Raw genomic sequence first — 11579 nt, forward strand, 5'->3', positions numbered from 1 at the left:
AGAAAGATGGGAAGTTTATCTTGAATGCCCTGTAGCCTCTCAAAAATAGGTATGGACGTCATCATACCGATCCGCAAGAATCTACTAGACACTTGCTCATGACTCGTAGAACCTATAAACCTAGAGCTCTGATACCAACTTATCACAACCCAAAATCTAACTAGTCGTGATGACGCCTAACCCAGCCCGCTAGGTAAGCCAATTAACAACTATACAATTTAATGAGATTTATTGAGACAAGTAACTAATAAAATAGATGAATCTTTATACATTTTCCAAGAACTAGAAGTACAAATCATGAGCTTCTATGATTTAGAATTTGCAAAGCTGGTATGAAATAAAATACATCGTATGTTCAAATTTTACATGAAAATATTTTAAATACTAAAGCTACAAAGACCAAGAGGCAGCTATGACTGAAACACAAGTAAATCTTCAAATCTAGCTCCCGCATACACAACAACATCAACATCCAACATCTACACGCAAGATGCAGAAGTGTAGTATGTGTACATCCGACCCCATATACTCAATAAGTATCAAACCTAACCGATAGCTCGGAACAACTCATAACAATATAACTAAAGCAATACAAGTAATAAATCAAAGATATAATACTCAGCTCGTTCACAGTTTCGAAAAATAGGCATGCTTTTCAAGTTTAACAGTAAAACCCAAATCTTTTACCGAAATCATCAAAATATGAGTATGTTTGTAAAATTGTGTTTTTTTCCCAATATCTTTCAACAAGTAAGTGTTTCATTATTAGATGGCATAAGGAAAATACATCTCCATGCCTACATGTCAATGTGTATGAGAAGTCATGAATGACGTGATACCGTACAACTTGAGAAAAATGCATCTCTATGTCTGTATATCAAGTGTCCATTGATGGTAGGCTCTAATTACGAATTTTAGTCTCTAATTGCACTCTAATTCATAGCACTTTCTTTGTGTTGAGCTTTAACTGGTAGCGTTTTGCACTTATTGTGTGTTTTATGCTTTGTAGGAGTCATTTCGAGCAATTTAGATGTTAAGGAGCTGTTTCAAGCTATTTGGAGATTTGAAATCTGAGTAAACGCCCAAGGGATTAAGCCAGGATCGTGTTCGGAGGTCGAGGACCATGTCTGGAAGTCAAAACGCAAGATTTGAGCTATACTTTGAGAAATTTGCACTAGGACACAGGGTGTGAGGCATAGTGCGACGCAATTGTGTATTTTTTCTGCTTGTTGAATTTTTGAGCTTCCTGAAGATCCCCACTAGCACGTGGGATGGCGTGTTGCTCCATGCGACATGCTTGTGTATTTCTTCCATAGTTTAGGCTAGGAAAGGGTAATTTCGTCTAGGCCCGATCCTACTTGGTATAAATACATGGAAATATGTTATCTTATGGAATTTTGACACATCATAACCCTAAGGAGTCTAAGGAGGAGTTGGAGAAGAAAAAGCACAAGGAACTCATCATTCAGTCCCCACTCAAGGCACGATTTGGATCGTTTTATGTTTTTCTATACTTTAAACATATTTGTGATGAATTATTCCATGTGTATGGAGTCATTACCTTTAGGGTTTGATGGATTTGGTGTATTGATATTTTTTTGTTGATTATCACTCTAGTTTGATGTATTAAAGAGTCTTTGTATGATTTAATTGTTGCATCTATATTCAGTTGTTTATGTATTCGAGAGAGACATAACTTGTAATATCTTTGCATTATATTGTTGGTGGAGTTCACTAATTCTTCTTAGTAATCAAAAGAGGCTATATGAATCATTAATTAAACCTAGTTAGGAGGATAATCAAGAGAGGTTCTCCTAAAGACCAATCCACTACACATTCTTGCATATATTCACCAAGAATAAATTTGTTAATCTTGCGAGGTTGAGACTTAATCGAGAGAGGAGTTCTAATAAATGTTTGAACTAATAATTGAGTGAATTAGAGAGTCTCACTTGAACATTTGAAGTGAATTATTTAGAGTTATATCCCAAACAATTATCTTGCACCTATCCAATCAAAACCATATCCTCTCCCATTGATATCTTTCTTTGCATATTCCTTGCTTCGATTGTCACTAGTCAATAGTTTAGAGACTTAGGTAATTTTAGTTAGAAATTATATAATTCTCAATTGTTGATCATCTTGGATAGCAATCATACTATAAACTACGAAAATACTATTTACGTCCAATCCCTGTGGATACGATATTATAATATACTATCTTTTATTAGCTAGCATAATTTTAAGTTGTGTTTTATGTTCGTCAAATTTTGCCGATGTTGCCGGGGATTGACAATCAATAGTGTTTGAAATAGTTCGTATTACTAATTCAAGAATTTTTTTTCTTTTCTTTTTATTTCTATTTTCTCTTTTTACGTTTTGTTTTCTTTGGCTGTGTGCAGGTTACATGTTCAGATTGGTGCATGACTCGAGCTTCTGTAAAAGAAGTGCTACCATACGAGCCAGAGATAGAAAAATAATTGCATCAGCTGAGAAAGGAAAGAAATATCACCGAGAAGTTAGAAGAGGTTAGGTAGTCTTCAACCAAAGAAACTATGGTTGGAGTTGATGATGATAATATAGATTTGGCTGCAAGAGAGTGTAACGACCTGGCTGATCCCCTATTAACTGCTTTCCCCGTGTTTGTTTATGCTATTGTGAGTTGCCGGGAGGAATTATTTTGAGTTTCAGAGAGTTTTGGGACACTTAGTCCCTAAATGAGAGCTTAAGTTCTAGAAATTTGATCGTAGTCGGAACAGAGTGAAGACAACCTTGAAATGGAATTCTGATGGTTCCGTTAGCTCCGTTGGGTTATTTCAGGTTTAGGAGCGTGTTCGGTTTGCATTTTGAAGGTCCATAGCTAATTTAGGCTTGGAATGCCGAAAATTGAATTTTTAAAGTTTTCGGTTCGATAGTGAGATTTTGATTCGAGGGTCAGAATGGAATTTCGGAAGTTGGAATAGCTCTGTAGTGTTGAATGTGACATGTTTGCAAAATTTCAGATCATTCCGACAATGTTGATGGATTTTTTGATCGAAAACATATTTTTTTAGAGTTTTTGAAGTTCTTAGGCTTGAATCCGATGCTAAATTGGTGTTTTGATCGTTCTAAAGATTGGAACAAGTTTGAATGATGTTTTAGGATTGGTTGGCATGTTTGGTTGAGGTACCGGGGGGCCTCGAGTGTGTTTTAGATGCTCAACGGGGCATTTTGGAACTTGTTGGAATTGCAGAAAAACTACAGCAAGAGTCTCTCGCAGGGGGAGTTTTTGTGCTTCGTGTTCGCGAAGAGTCTCTCGCATTTGTGAAGCTGGGAGGTTTTATACCTACGCGTTCGCGTAGGAGGAAGAGGCTTTGCATCGCGTTCGTGACCTATGTATCGTGTTCGCGTTGAAGGAATATGGACCCAAGCAAATTTGTACTTCGCGAACGCGAGGGACCTTCCGCGTTCGCGAAGAAGGGATATCTGGGCAGTAATTAAATAGCCCATCCGCGACCCTTCTGCATTTTCCCACCATTTTTGAACGAGATTGAAGCTTTGTGGGTGATTTTTGAGGAAATAAAAGGGGAATCACTTGGAGGTAACATTCTTGACTTCATAACTCATTTATATGCGATTAAAGGTCTAATTAATGGTAAAAAATTTGGGAAAAATGGGTAATTAAGAGACCTTAAAATGGGTACTTGAGGGGTCAATTGAACTTCGATTTCAGTGTTCTTGTTATGTATAGACTCGTAAGAGTATGAGGATTGTAAAAATGTAAATTTCACTCGATTCCAAGATGTGGTCCCGAAGGGCATTTTGGTCATTTTACCCAGTTTCGCGTATTAGCTAAGAATTTATTTGTAGAATCAGTTACTTGAAGTGTTATTTACATTATGAAATTGAATTGAATAGATTTGGGTCATTTGGAGTCGAGTACCCGTGGCAAGAGCGTGGTTTCAGGTTGATTTTGAGCTGGTTCGAGGTAAGTGGCTTGCCTAACCGTGTGTGGGGGACATTCCCCTTGGGATTTGGTATTGTGGTAATTGAAATGCCTTGTACGTGAGGTGATGAGTGCATACTTGTTCTAATTGTTGAAAATCCTATTTTCACTTAAGTAGCTTTAATTGTGTTTTCCTTTCTTGCTTACTCTACTTGAAATTTAAATCTGCTGTTAGTTTAGAAAAGCATGTTTAATTTTCTTAATTGCTTTATTGCTTAACTGCCGTAATTATAATATGTGAAGCATGTTATGTTAGAATTACCTGTTTTACTTGGTACGAAATTTAGCTTAATTGAGTATTCCTTGTGTTGTTGCCGTGTGTTTTACTTTGGGACTATGGGACGACATTCCGGGAGATCCACTGTACATATTTATGGTTTGAGTTGAGGTGCGGGATACTGAGAGATCCTTAGCACGTATATTGAGGATACCAAGAGATCCTCTGGATACCAAGAGATCCCTAACATATATTGAGGATAACAAGAGATCCTCGGGATACCAAGAGATCCCTGGCATGTATTGAGGGTACCAAGAGATCCTCGGGATACTGAGAGATCCCCGGTTATTATCTTTGAGAAGAGTGGTATTCCTGGTGATTGTTCTATTTCTATTTCAGTTGTAGTTATCCGTATTATCCCGTATTGATTATTATTGTTATCTTTCAACTGCATTGCTTTATCTTATACTGTCGCACCTTATATTTCTTTTAATCTCAGTAGGGCCCGGACCTTCCTCATCACCACCCGATCGAGGTTAGGCTTGGCACTTACTGAGTACTGTTGTGGTGTACTCATTCCCTTTCTATGCATGATTTTCATGTGCAGATCCAGGTACCTCCACTTAGACTCATCACAGTTGAGACGAGGTGCTTGTAGAGACTCCGAGATATATCTGTCGCATCCGCAGACCGAAGAGTCCCTTTTTACTCCCCTTTTTAGCATTAGCCCTTATGTATTTTCCTTTTCTTTGTTAGATATTCTGGAGTTAGATGCTTGTAGACATTCAAAGGCTTGTGATCATGAGATTCCGGGTTTTAGGAAAAGTATTCAAATTTCGAGAGTTGTTGTTGTGTATGCCGAGCGACACTTTTAAACACTATTTTATTTCACTATTTCATTTTTATTATTTCTTTCGCAAATTAGTTCATTGTCCGCATTGTTAGGCTTACCTAGTCGTAGAGACTAGGTGCCATCACGATGGTTCACGGAGGGCGAATCGGGGTCGTGACAAGTTGGTATCAGAGCTCTAGGTTCATAGGAGTCATGAATCACAAGTCAGTTTATTAGAGTCTCGCGAATCGGTACGGAGATGTCTGTACTTATCTACGAGAGGCTATGTAAACGTTAGGGAAATTATACTTTATTTGATTTCCTTGTCATGCGAGATTTTTGACATAACAATCCAAAACCTCTGTCTTCCATTCTCTCACAGATGGTGAGGACACGTGCTACCAGAGATGGTCAGGCACCCGCGCCCCTACTACAGCCGTTAGAGGCCGGGGCTATGGTAGAGGCCAAGGATGCGTACGTGGTGCAGCCAGAGCACCTGCGCGAGCTGCCACCGAGGTACCACCAGCAGTTCCAGCCGGAGTCCAGGCACCTGACATGCCTACTGCTACTACTACTCCAGCACTTCAGGAGACCTTAACACAGTTCCTAAGCCTGTTTGGTACATTGGTTCAGGTGGGATTAATTTAGGTTGTACCAACTACTTTACAGATCGGGAAAAGGGACCTAGAATTATGCCACCCCCACTCCAGAGCAACGAGTTCTCATTGGTCAGGTTCCAGGTACCATGGTGACACAGCTTGTGGTCCCAATTCAGTGGGTGGTGGGGACCTCTCTCCGTGTAGAGGATAGGTGGGTCCAGGAGAGAGAGGACCGATGAGGTCAGGAGAGAGAGTATAGGGAAGCGAGGAGACCTTGTAGACTAGAGAGACCCATTGGTCCTTATGTTGGAGGAAGAGTACGACATGGTAGAGGTTTTGTGGGTCAGCCAGCTCAGTTTGCATCTCAGGCTTCACACAGTGTTTCAGGTGTTCAGGGGTCTCAGAGTACCCGTACCACACGGATTCCACTGCCATGTCTCCGCGAGATTGTTTTGAGTGTGGCGACATACATCATGTGGTTAGGTATTGCCCTAGACTTGGGAGGAGTGCACCTCCACAGACTTCTCAGCCATAGCGTACCTCGCAGAGTTCTCAGGCTATGATCACAGCACCAGTTGCTACCCCACCTACTCAGCCAGCTAAAGGGGGAGGTCGGGGAGGTAGAGGTCACCCTAGAGGGGGAGGCCAGGCTTGATACTATGCCCTTCCTGCCCGTACTGAGGCTGTTGCCTCTGATTTTATCATCATAGGTATTATACTGGTCTGTCATAGAGATGCATCGGTTCTATTCGATCCAGGCTCCACTTACTCTTGTATGTCTTCTTATTTTGCTTTGTGTTTCTACTCCTATGGGAGATTCTCTTGTTATAGACCATGTTTATCGGTCCTGTTTGGTTGCTTTTAGTGGTTTTGAGACCAGAGCTGATTTATTGTTACTCAACATGGTAGATTTTGATATTATCTTGGGCATGGACTGGTTGTCGTCCCATTATGCTATTCTTGATTGACACGCCAAAATCGTGACTCTAGATTTGCCAGGTGTACCACGTGTTGAGTGGAGGAGTACTTTAGATCACACTCCCAGTAGAGTTATTTCTTTCCTTAAGGCTTAACGAATGATTGAGAAGAGGTGTGACACGTATTTAGCTTATGTGAGAGATGTCAGTATTGATACCCCTTCAGTTGATTCCGTCCCAGCAGTACAAGATTTTCCTGATGTGTTTCCAGTTTATCTTTTGGGCATGTCGCCTAATAGAGATATTGATTTTGGCATTGATCTGTTACCGGGCACTCAAGGAATTTCTATTCCTTCGTATCGTATGGCTCCTCTTGATTGAAGGATCAGTTATAGGAATTTCTTGATAAGGGTTTTATTAGGCGCAATGTATCACCTTGGGGTGCTTATGTCTTGTTTGTAAAGAAAAAGGATGGTTCTATGCGTATTGATTATCGCCACTTGAACAAAGTTACAATGAAGAACCGTTATCCTTTGCCTTGTATTGATAATCTGTTTGACCAGCTTCAAGGCGCACGGGTGTTTTCTAAGATTGACTTGCGCTCAAGTTACCATCAGTTGAAGATTTGGGAGCTAGATATCCCGAAGACTGCTTTAAGGACTCGGTATGGTCATTACGAGTTCCTTGTTATGTCATTTAGGCTGACCAATGCCCCAGTAGCCTTTATACATTTGATGCACAGTGTGTTCCGGCCATATCTTGACTTATTCTTCATTGTTTTTATTGATGATATTCTTGTGTATCTCCGGAGTCGGGAAGATCATGAGCAGCACCTGAGGACAGTGCTTCAGACCTTGAGAGAAAAGAAGTTATATGCTAAGTACTCGAAATGTGAGTTTTGGTTGGATTTCGTGGCATTCTTAGGCCAAGTGGTGTCGAGTGAGGGTATTCAGGTGGATCGAAAGAAAGTAGAGGTAGTGCAGAGTTGGCCCAGACCATCCTCAGCTACAGAGATCCACAGTTTTCTTGACTTGGCAGGTTATTACCATCATTTTGTTGAGGAGTTTTCATCGATTGCAGCCCTTATGACCAGATTGACCCAGAAGGGTGCTCCATTCTAGTGGACGGAAGAGTGTGAGGCGAGCTTTCAGAATCTCAAGACAACTCTGACTACAACCCTAATTTTGATATTGCCTACAGGTTTGGGGTCTTACACGGTCTATTGTGATGCCTCAAGGATTGGCCTTGGAGCAGTTTTGATGCAGGGTGGTAGAGTGATTGCCTACGCCTCCAGACAGTTGAAGGTTCACGAGAAGAATTATCCTGTACACGACCTTGAGCAAGCTGCCATTGTTCACGCCCTAAAGATTTGGCGTCATTATTTGTACGGGGTCCCTTGTGAGATTTATACTGATCATCGGAGCTTGCACCACCTGTTAAACAAAAAGGATCTAAATTTGCGCCATAAGAGATGGTTAGAGTTGCTGAAGGACTATGATATCACTATTTCGTATCACCCGGGCAAGGCCAATGTAGTGGCCGATGCCTTGAGTTGCCGGGCAGAGAGTTTGGGGAGTTTGGCTTATTTACCAGTATCGGAGAGGCTTATGGCGATGGATGTTTAGGCCTTAGCCAGCCAGTTTGTGAGATTGGATCTTTCGGAGCCCAGTCGGGTTCTAGCTTGCATGGTTTGTCGATCTTTCTTATTTTAGCGTATCAGGGAGCGTCAGTATAATGACCCTCATTTGCTTGTCCTCAAGGACAAGGTTCAGCATGGTGATGCCCGAGATGTGACCATTAGTGATGATGGGGTATTGAGGATGCAGGGTCGGATTTTATATAGTTCGCGGTATTACATTCATCCGGGTGCCGCGAAGATGTATCAGAATTTGAGGCAGCACTACCGATGGAGGCAGATGAAAAAAGATATAGTTGGATTTGTAGCTTGGTGCCTCAACTATCAGCAGGTGAAGTATGAGCACCAGAGACTGGGTGGGTTGCTTCAGTAGATAGAGATCCCGGAGTAGAAGTGGGAGCGGATCACCATGGACTTTGTAGTTGGGCTCCCACAGACTTTGAGAAAGTTTGATGCTATTTAGGTGATTGTGGATCGGCTGACCAAGTCTGCGCACTTCGTTCCTGTGTGTACTACTTATACTTCGGAGCGGTTGGAGAAGATTTATATCCGAGAGATTGTTCATATGCATGGTATTCTAGTTTCTATCATTTTTGATAGGGGTACTCAGTTTACATCACGATTCTGGAGGGTTGTTCAACATGAGTTGGGTACTCGGGTGGAGTTAAGTATAGCATTTCACACTCAGACGGACAGACAGTCCAAGAGCACTATTCAGATTCTTAAGGATATGCTCTGTGCGTGTGTGATTAAGTTTTGAGGGTCTTGGGATCAATTCTTACCATTTGCAGAGTTTGCCTACAATAACAGCTATCAGTCCAGCATTCAGATGGCACCGTATGAGGCTCTATATGGTAGGCGGTGTAGGTCCCCGGTGGGTAGGTTAGAGCCGGGTGAGGGCAGATTATTGGGCACAGACTTGGTTTAGGATGCTTTGGAGAAGGTTAAGGTGATTCAGGATTGACTCCGTATAGCCCAGTCCAAACAGAAAAGCTACGCGAACCTAAAGGTTCGTGATGTTTCCTATATGGTCGGAGAGCAGGTTCTGCTTCGGGTTTCACCTATGAAAGGCGTTATGAGATTTAGGAAGAAGGGGAAGTTAAGTCTGAGGTTTATTGTCCCTTTTGAGATATTGAGGCGTGTTGGGGAGGTTGCTTATGAGCTTGCCTTACCTTCCAGCTTGCCAGGAGTTCATCCGGTATTTCATGTTTCTATGCTCCGGAGGTATCACGGGGATCCGTTGCACGTGTTGGATTTCAGTTCAGTACAGCTAGACAAGGATCTATCTTATATTGAGGAGCCGGTGGCAATATTGGATAGATAGGTTAGAAAGCTGAGGTCAAACAACATTGCATCAGTGAAGGTTCAGTGGCGGGGTCAGCCAGTCGAGGAGGCGACCTGGGAGACCAAGCAGGATACGCACAGCCGTTACCCTCATCTTTTCACTACTTTAGGTATGTCTCTGTTTATTGATTTCCCCGTGTTTGTTTATGCTATTGTGAATTGTCGGGAGGAATTATTTGGAGTTTCGGAGAGTTTAGGGACACTTCGTCCCTAAATGAGAGCTTAAGTTCTAGAAATTTAATTGTAATCGGAATAGTGTGAAGATGGCCTCGGAATGGAATTCCGATGGTTCCGTTAGTTCCGTTGGGTGATTTCAGGAATTGGAGCGTGTTCGGATTGTGTTTTGAAGGTTCGTAGCTAATTTATGCTTGGAATGCCAAAAATTGAATTTTTTAAGTTTCCGGTTTGACAGTGAGATTTTGATCCGAGGGTCGGAATGGAATCCCGGAAGTTGGAGTAGCTCCGTAGTGTTGAATGTGACGTGTGTGCAAAATTTCAGATCATTCAGACGAGGTTTGATAGACTTTTTGATCGAAAGCGTATTTTTTTAGAGTTTTTGAAGTTCTTAGGCTTGAATCTGATGCTAAATTGGTGCTTTGATGTTGTTTTGAGCATTCCGAAGATTGGAACAAGTTTGAATGATGTTTTAGGATTGGTTGGCATGTTTGGTTGAGGTCTCGAGGGCCTCGGTTGTGTTTCGGATGCTCAACGGGGCATTTTGGAACTTGTTGGAATTGTAGAAAAACTGTAGCAGCCCAGTTCTGATTTCCTTCTTCACGTTTGTGAGTAGGGTCTCGCGTTCACGAAGAGGAGCTGGGGCTGGGGGAGTTTTTGTGCTTCGCGTTCGCGAAGCTGGAAGTTTTTATGCCTACGTGTTCGCAATGGTGTTCCCGTGTTCTCGTAGGAGGAGGAGGCTTTGCATCACGTTCGCGACCTGTGTATCGCATTTGTGTTGAAGAAATATGGACCCACGCAAATTTGTACTTCGCGAACGCGAGGGGCCTTCCGCGGTCGCGAAGAAGGGATATCTGGGTAGTATTTAAATAGCCCATCCGCGACCCTTCTTCATTTTTCCACCATTTTTGAACGGGATTGAAGCTTTTGAGGGTGATTTTTGAGGAAACAAAAGGGGAATCACTTGGAGGTAACATTTTTGACTTCATAACTCGTTTATATGTGATTAAAAGTCTAACTAGTGGTGAAAGATTTGGGAAATATGGGTAATTAGGTCTTGAAATTATGAGACCTTAAAATGGGTATTTGAGGGACCAATTGAACTCCGATTTCAGTGTTCTTGTTATGTATAGACTCGTGAGAGTATGAGGATTCTAAAAATGTAACTTTCACCCGATTCTAAGACATGGGCGTGAGGGGCATTTTGGTCATTTTACCTGATTTCGCGTATTAGCTTAGAATTTATTTGTAGAATCTGTTACTTGAAGTGTTAATTACATTATTCAATTGAACTGAATAGATTTGGGCCATTTGGAGTCGAGTACTAGTGGCAAGAGCATAGTTTCGGGTTCATTTTGAGCTGGTTCGAGGTAAGTGGTTTGCCTAACCTTGTGTGGGGGACATTCCCCTTAGGATTTGGTATTGTGGTAATTGAAATGCCTTGTACATGAGGTGACGAGTGCGTACTTGTGCTAATTGTTGAAAATCCTATTTTCACTTAAGTAGCTTTAATTGTGTTTTCCTTTCCTGCTTACTCTACTTGAAATTCAAATATGTTGTTAGTCTAGAAAAGCATGTTTAATTTCCTTAATTGCTTTATTACTTAACTATCATAATTGTACTATGTGAAGCATGTTAGGTTAGAATTACCTATTTTACTAGGTACGAAATTTAGCTTAATTGAGTATTCCTTGTGTTGTTGCCGTGTGTTTTACTTTGGGACTACGGGACGGCATCCCGGGAGATCCCCTGTATGTATTTATGATTTGAGTTGAGGGGCGGGATACTGAGAGATCCCTAGCACGTATATTGAGGATACCAAGAGATCCTCGAGATACCAAGAGATCCCTGGCATGTATTGATGGTACCAAGAGA

Source organism: Nicotiana sylvestris, chromosome 1 (genome assembly GCF_000393655.2).
Source record: "Nicotiana sylvestris chromosome 1, ASM39365v2, whole genome shotgun sequence".
NCBI classification, from domain to species: Eukaryota; Viridiplantae; Streptophyta; class Magnoliopsida; order Solanales; family Solanaceae; genus Nicotiana; species Nicotiana sylvestris.